Source organism: Chiloscyllium plagiosum, chromosome 29 (genome assembly GCF_004010195.1).
Source record: "Chiloscyllium plagiosum isolate BGI_BamShark_2017 chromosome 29, ASM401019v2, whole genome shotgun sequence".
Classification (NCBI taxonomy): domain Eukaryota; kingdom Metazoa; phylum Chordata; class Chondrichthyes; order Orectolobiformes; family Hemiscylliidae; genus Chiloscyllium; species Chiloscyllium plagiosum.
This window is the reverse complement of record NC_057738.1, coordinates 6,671,630-6,678,390: the sequence shown is the minus strand read 5'-3', so window position 1 is coordinate 6,678,390 and position 6,761 is coordinate 6,671,630. Positions and strand designations below refer to the sequence as shown.

At 43.4% G+C, this 6,761-nt stretch overlaps 1 non-coding gene across 1 annotated transcript; it reads left to right on the top strand.

Moving 5' to 3' along the window:
* Window positions 1-5,086: 5,086 nt before the first annotated feature.
* On the top strand, window positions 5,087-5,227 carry LOC122564581. The gene has a single exon (XR_006315945.1). It is a non-coding gene; the product is annotated as a U4 spliceosomal RNA (small nuclear RNA).
* The last annotated feature ends 1,534 nt before the right edge of the window (window positions 5,228-6,761 follow it).

The window sequence follows — 6,761 nt, the reverse complement described above, 5'->3', positions numbered from 1 at the left end:
TAGCCCAATATATTTACCTATATGCAGACTAATATACTTCCACTAGTTAAACATTTCATTACAACCATACAAAGATAGTATTTATTAGGAATTCCTGCCCTTCAAGATATGGCTGGAAAATAACAAAAGGGAGAGGTATTTTTTTCCCAAACCTCCTTCAACACCTCTTCCCATCCCTCATCCCTGTTCTGCCTTTGTATTAGTCCAAAAACTGTTCATCTCCAAAGCTTTCCAGTTCTGATGTAATGTTATTAGCTAAAAACTTTCTCCAGGTATTGTGTTGCCCGCTGAGTCACTCCAGAAGTTATCATCTTTATTTCAGATTTACAGAGTCTGCAGTGATTTGCTTTTACTCTGTGTTAAAAATCCCCAAGTTGGAAAAGTAAACAAGCCATTCCAGGGAATTCTTCAGGGACTGTACTTTGAGAGATCAGAGACATATTCCAAAGTGTCTGAAACTACCTTCCTTTCAGTTCTATAATTTTCCATCAACGTGGCAACAAATTTGCATCGATAGATCTTACTTTAAATAAAAACACACCATGTATATTTTTTGGATTTCCTTGCGAAGTGGTCACATTTCCTGCAATAACGTTTCCATTCAGTCAGGGTCCACATGAACGGCTGAGACTGTGTCAATCCCCTTCCAATCTCATTTTTGTGTTACTCCACGTCAAGCTGGGACCCATTCAAGTGTGGATTTGTGTAGAGGATTGGAAATGTGCATGCCACCTATCGTTATCCTTTAAAGTGAGCTGCCATATTTATTTTTCCCTGTCCTTTAAATAGCCCATTTATCAGCAATGACAATTTAAGCAAAGGCTAACTCATTGGGACTGAATATTGCTGTCACAAACCTGATGCTAAATTGGCTTCCAAGTCCTGACCCTATTGTCTCATCTTCCAGGCAGCGTTTATGCGAGGTGGCCAATTGGAGATAGGAGGTGGGTTCAGAAGCCCATTGCAAGGCAGCAAGCAGCCCTCATCGAGCCATACATCATGGAAACAGACCCTTCGGTCCAACTTGTCCATTCCTCACTGTGGTGCTAGGAAGACAAATGCTGAGGATCACAAGTAGGGCACAATGAGAAGCTGCTGTCATCTTAGTACTGGGGCTATTATTCACACTAGACACATTTCAGTCCTGGAAAGCTTCACTCAAAATTAAACATTTGTCATGCTTCAAGCCCAGCTAGTTTCTGCCAGCAAACATTAAACATCCTCGTAATCTCATACAACTCCACCTTCCTGCTGTTCAACTGCTTCCTTTGTATTACTGTGGTACTGACGCAGCAAGGAGTCCGTTTCCCGCTGCCAAAATTGCCTTGTGGGGGGGCAATTGCTGTTATTTGCATCCTCATCAGCCTTAATTGGCATGCCACTGTAGACACATAGCTGGCTGGCATCAGTCCCAGTCTACTCCTGGGGAAAGCAGCTGGAGGTGAGAACATATCAGCTCAATGTTTACTTTTAATTTCTAGGCTCCCTTTCTCGAACCTCCTCTCCGAGGTTCTGGAAAAATTTCCCTCCTAATCAAGCTCATGCATAAGCTAGTGTCTGAGTCAAGATCTTGCTCTGTCCTCATCCTTTAGATGGCCCAATTCTTCAGAGCAATCCTTTTGACCAGATTTAACTATTATTCATATATAAACCAATCTCCCATCTAATTGTTTACAGTGCAAACCTCTTAGACCATCCAAATATGTATCCATGTATTCTAGGCCACCCATGTGAACAAATTTGTTTAGGAACACCTTCAGTTCTGCTAAAAATAATAAGCTCTATTTTCCTGGAAGTGTCAGGACTACTTTCAAGAAACCAAATACACTGTAATAGCTCACCTCTACAGTCGCCAAGTTGTTTTGGGAAATTGGGAAATGTGTCATACTCTGTACTCTCATTTCCATTCAGAAATGAGTACAGAATTGTCCATAGTGTCGGTGCACTAGTCAGGGCTATATCTCGGATAGAGGAATGAGTCTGGGTGAGTTACTCTTCTGAGGTTCAGTATGGACTTGTTGGGTTGAAGGGCCTGTTTCCATATTGTAGGGAACCTAATCTACTTAACAGGCACTCTTTGCTGTCAATGAGGCTACAGGCAGACTGGGGGGGTTGGTTAGCTCAGTTATCTAGATAACTGGCTTGTGATGCAGAATGACATCAACAGCATGCGTTGAATTCCTGTTCTAGCTGAGATGACAATGAAGGCTCCATGTCCTTGGGTTAAACTCACCATCAGTTGTTTCTCTGTAATGAGAGTACAGTCTATGGCCCTCTGTGACAATGGTGGCTTCTACTTCACTGCAGATTATAATAAAAGGGTTTGCAAGAGATCAGTGTAGGGAGTAAAAAAAGGATGGTTTGACAATGTAGCAATGCCTTCCTGCAGTTTCTGAGAGACCAGAGAAACTTATTGCTGTTAGATGTTCAGGAGGAAACCTGCCTGTCAAACAAAGAGATATGCGCAGCAGGTCAGGCAGCATCCAAGGAGCAGGAGAATCGACGTTTCGGACATGAGCCCTTCTTCAGGAATGAGGGGAGTGTGCCAAGCAGGCTAAGATAAAAGGTAGGGAGGAGGGACTTGGGGGAGGGACGTTGGGAATGCAATAGATGGAAGGAGGTTAAGGTGAGGGTGATAACTCAAAACGTGGACATACTTTCACGTCTTGTTGCATAAGTGCATTACGTGATGCATTGTTTAAGGTCAATTGCTTTGCTCTGTCGTCAATGCCAATGTCTACACGTATGAACTGAACAGCCTAAGTTAAATTCCTACTTGCTCCTATGGTGTGTCATCACATCTCAGAACAGGATAAATCGAAAATCTACTGGAGGTCGTTACATGGACCCCTGACAAAGGCAGCTCTAATGATTGACCACGTTATTTGTTACTCGAGATGGAATTTTTGTCTTGCTTGTCCTTGAATTCTGAACGTAAGCAGACATGGGATATAGGGAGGTTGGCGACCTTCATAAAGAAATTGGCAGAGTTCTGCAACATCAGGAATCTTCATAGAAGGCAGAGGTTGGTGAGAAATGGCAAGTATTCTGCCTGGAGCTTGGTTATCATTTGTGTTCCGCAGTGATCTGTTCTGGGACATCTGCTCTTTGTGATGTTCACAAATGACTTGGATAAGGTAATTGAAGGGTGGGTTAGTAAGTTTGCTGATGACATGAAATTCGTTGGAGTTGTGTACAATGCGGAGGTTTGTTGTGATTTGAAACTGGATAATGACAAAATGCGGAGCTGGGCTGAGGAGTGGCAGATGGAGGCCAAAATGGAAAAGTGTGAAGTTGTGGGAAAATGTTTGCTAACCCACGATAGGCTCAAAAAACCAAAACTGCACCAGAACATACAGAATTCGTGGATGATTTTGGGATAGTGTATGGCGACGAGCTGAGAACAGTTCACAGGTCGGCGCAACATCGAGGGCCTGTTCTGCGCTGTATTGTTCTATGTTCTATGTTTTATGTTCGATTCCCAATCAGGTCTGTACGCAGACAAGGGAATACACTTTACGCTGAATTCCTGAAGAAGGGTTCATGCCCGAAACGTCGATTCTCCTGCTCCTTGGATGCTGCCTGACCTGCTGCGTTTTTCCAGCAACACATTTTCAGCTCTGATCTCCAGCATCTGCAGTCCTCACTTTCTCCTCCAAACAAAGAGATATGGTTGGAATGGTGAACAGGAACATGCAGGAAGTGCTTCAGTTACCTTCTACACTCTGGCAATGTCAATCTGATGGAATGTCAAGCTCGTAGCCATGAAGTAATAACATGCTGAACCCACCTGAAGGCAAGCATGGCTCAGGAAAGAAAATCTATGACACTCAGACCCATAAGGAGTCCTCAAATGAGGGACAGCTTCTTAGCAATGTAACTTCTGAAGGATATGGTTGGACAGTCAATTTCCATAATCATTACATGTGAACATGCCTCACGATGTTGTAATGGGAAGCATCATCATCTTAACACTGTTGATTTGCACTTTGTAGGAAAAGGGAGCATACAGCAGGCCTGTGAGACCAGTTCTTCCTAGGTGGAAGCGGTCTTTCTGTGGTTTGAAAGCAGAGGGAGGATGGGGACTTATCGTGATCTCAGAACAGGCAATGGTCGAGGGCAAGCTGGGTATCTAGCAGAAAGAAGGCAAAATAATCAGCTTGGAGTAGTTTGCTTGTCGTGTAGTCATATCTAAGCACATTAAAGTGGATTGGCTGTTAGCTGACCGATGAAGGAGTTTCTGATAAACAGAAGTTTCAGTACCAGATGTGCTCTTACCTCCAAAAGGACATTGCTGGAGATGGAGCAGCAGTCGAATGGGGCAGCCACACCTGTCCATTTTCAAGTGGCAGCATTCTGTAATGGAGTGTTGAGTAGATACACTGTCACCCATCCTTCTCCTTGGTATTAGTCTCAGTTACTGGTGCCTGGTGGGAAGAATGCCCATGCAACGTCTTCAGCAGAGTTGGCTTGTTCTGAATAAACAGTAAGAGTCTATTACATAATAATTAACAATTAGTTACCTCCAAGATGTATCATTGTCTTTTGTGAGCCATCAAGCATAACCTAAGAATAAGCATTATTAGTTACATGGACTCTACAGTAGAACAACTGGTACAGGTAATTGAAAATTATGAATAATCAGAATTTACAAAACGAATAGAATTACTGAGCAATATTTTAGAAAACCTTAGACAAACAAGAAGTGAAGACAACAATGAAGTTTCAATTCCTTCAAGGGCCAAGGCCCAGCACAAACAGCGCCTCCTCATGTCCCTGAGTTGCTATTGCATTGAACTGAGCCTCAGAGGCGCTATACTAAATAAGTCATGAGAAAACTGTGCCAAAAAAGAATCTGGGCTAATTTCCACCCCCCCAAAAAAAATCCAGAACTGTCAATTTGACAAAGTTTCATGAAGGTTTCTCTCTGTTTGCTCTAGTAAGTTAGTTCATTCAATTCTCTGCCATTACCTGTGTATGCATCATACCTCCATAGCACTGCTTTTGCTCTATTTTGCACATACCTGCGGCAGAAGTTGCGCCAGGACTTCCCACCGTCAGTGCCATGGTCAAAGCCCAGCTGTGCAACTTGCCTCAGTGAATGTATTGCAGCTGGTGACGTCAACCTGAGGTACAATTATTGTTTACTGAAAACTTTCCCTAATTCCCAGCTGTGCAGACTTGAAATAGAGTCAATCATAGCAATTTTTGATAATCTCTGCAGAGGCTGTTTATGCCCACAAAAAATAGCCAGCCCGGAATGGACTTTTACTACAGACAAAGGAGGAAGGAATGAAAAAAGAAAAACTGCTGTGGGCACAAAGCTGGCATGGGTGACACTTCATTATAAATAGAATATCGCCTTTATAAATATATTGGCACATTAAATCACCACCTGTCTGATAGGCTATCATTGCAGCTGCAGCTATAAGAATGAAGCTAAAGAGGCTACCCACCCTTAGCACCACTATGATTTCCTAATGCCCATCATGCTATAATGTCTTGCCATTGTTGAATTTTGGAGCAACACATTAATTCAAACAGTTGTTAACTTTCATTAAACAACTCAAAGTGGCAAACAGAAACCAAAAATGCTGCATTTTTTCTGGAACTAAACAGGGGGACTGCTTACCTTTCAAGTAGCAATAAATTTACAGTCAATGAATGATGACTTCACCCAGCTCATATCTAATAGAGCCAGGTATCACTTCGGTCCTGTCTGATTTGTTGCACCTAATCGATATTCCTCCTGCTCGCTGTCCTGATCTTCCTCCTCTGAAGACTGCTGCTGCTCTCCCTGTTCTTCAACCTCCATCACATCCCCTTTGTCTGCTCCAGTTGTGCGGGTCACAATATGCAAGCTTCATGTGACAAGTTGTATCTGGATGGTACTGCAAGGCCTTCCTTCCATTTCCCCCAACCCCGCCATCAAATAGACTGATCCAAGCAGTGGATTCTCATCTTTACAAGGCTGATCGCCAGCTTCTTAATGGCCCTGATGGAAGAATGGGCTTCCTTATATCCATGCTTGGCTTCAGTTAGAGGATATCATCAGCCATGGTTGCAGAGGGTAGCTCTTGTCTCCCAAAAACCATCCTTGTCAGGTAACCACCCTTGAGTGAAGCAGGAACCTGGGGATATTAAGGACATAGCCACCATTCCAGGGTACCTCTAAGATATGTTATTGATGATCACAGACGACTTATACCAACCATATGGAACACTTTCCTATTGATGAAATCAACTGCATTATGATATGGCCATCTCAATACAATGTGTGTAAGACCTTTAGCAATTTGCATTTGGGGGAACCAGCAATGCAGACAAAGCCTACTGCCCGAGCTACAGCACTGACCTTGTCACCAGAAAACAAAATGAACCAGTCTGATTTGGCAAAAATTGCAACATTAACAGCAGTGAAGCGATTGTGGATTGAAAGATCTCACATTGACTCTCAATGGATCCTTGGAAGCGGCTGGTTACGTGGAAGGACAACCCAGACTGCTGAGCGACCGGACACATGATTGATTTGTGTGCGTGACTCCCCAACTGATTTACCGCTGATTACTGGACTGGTTGCATTGGACCTGCTAAACTGACTATTCTCCATTGCCCAGATTATCAGTTTGTGGAACCCACCATAAATGCCCCTAGCGGCTGACTGAGTGGACTGATAACAGAGACTGCCTGTGACTGACTGTGACGTGACCCTCACCCCCTGCCAAACGACAACAGCCCTCCTTGACTGAGACTTTGAGACA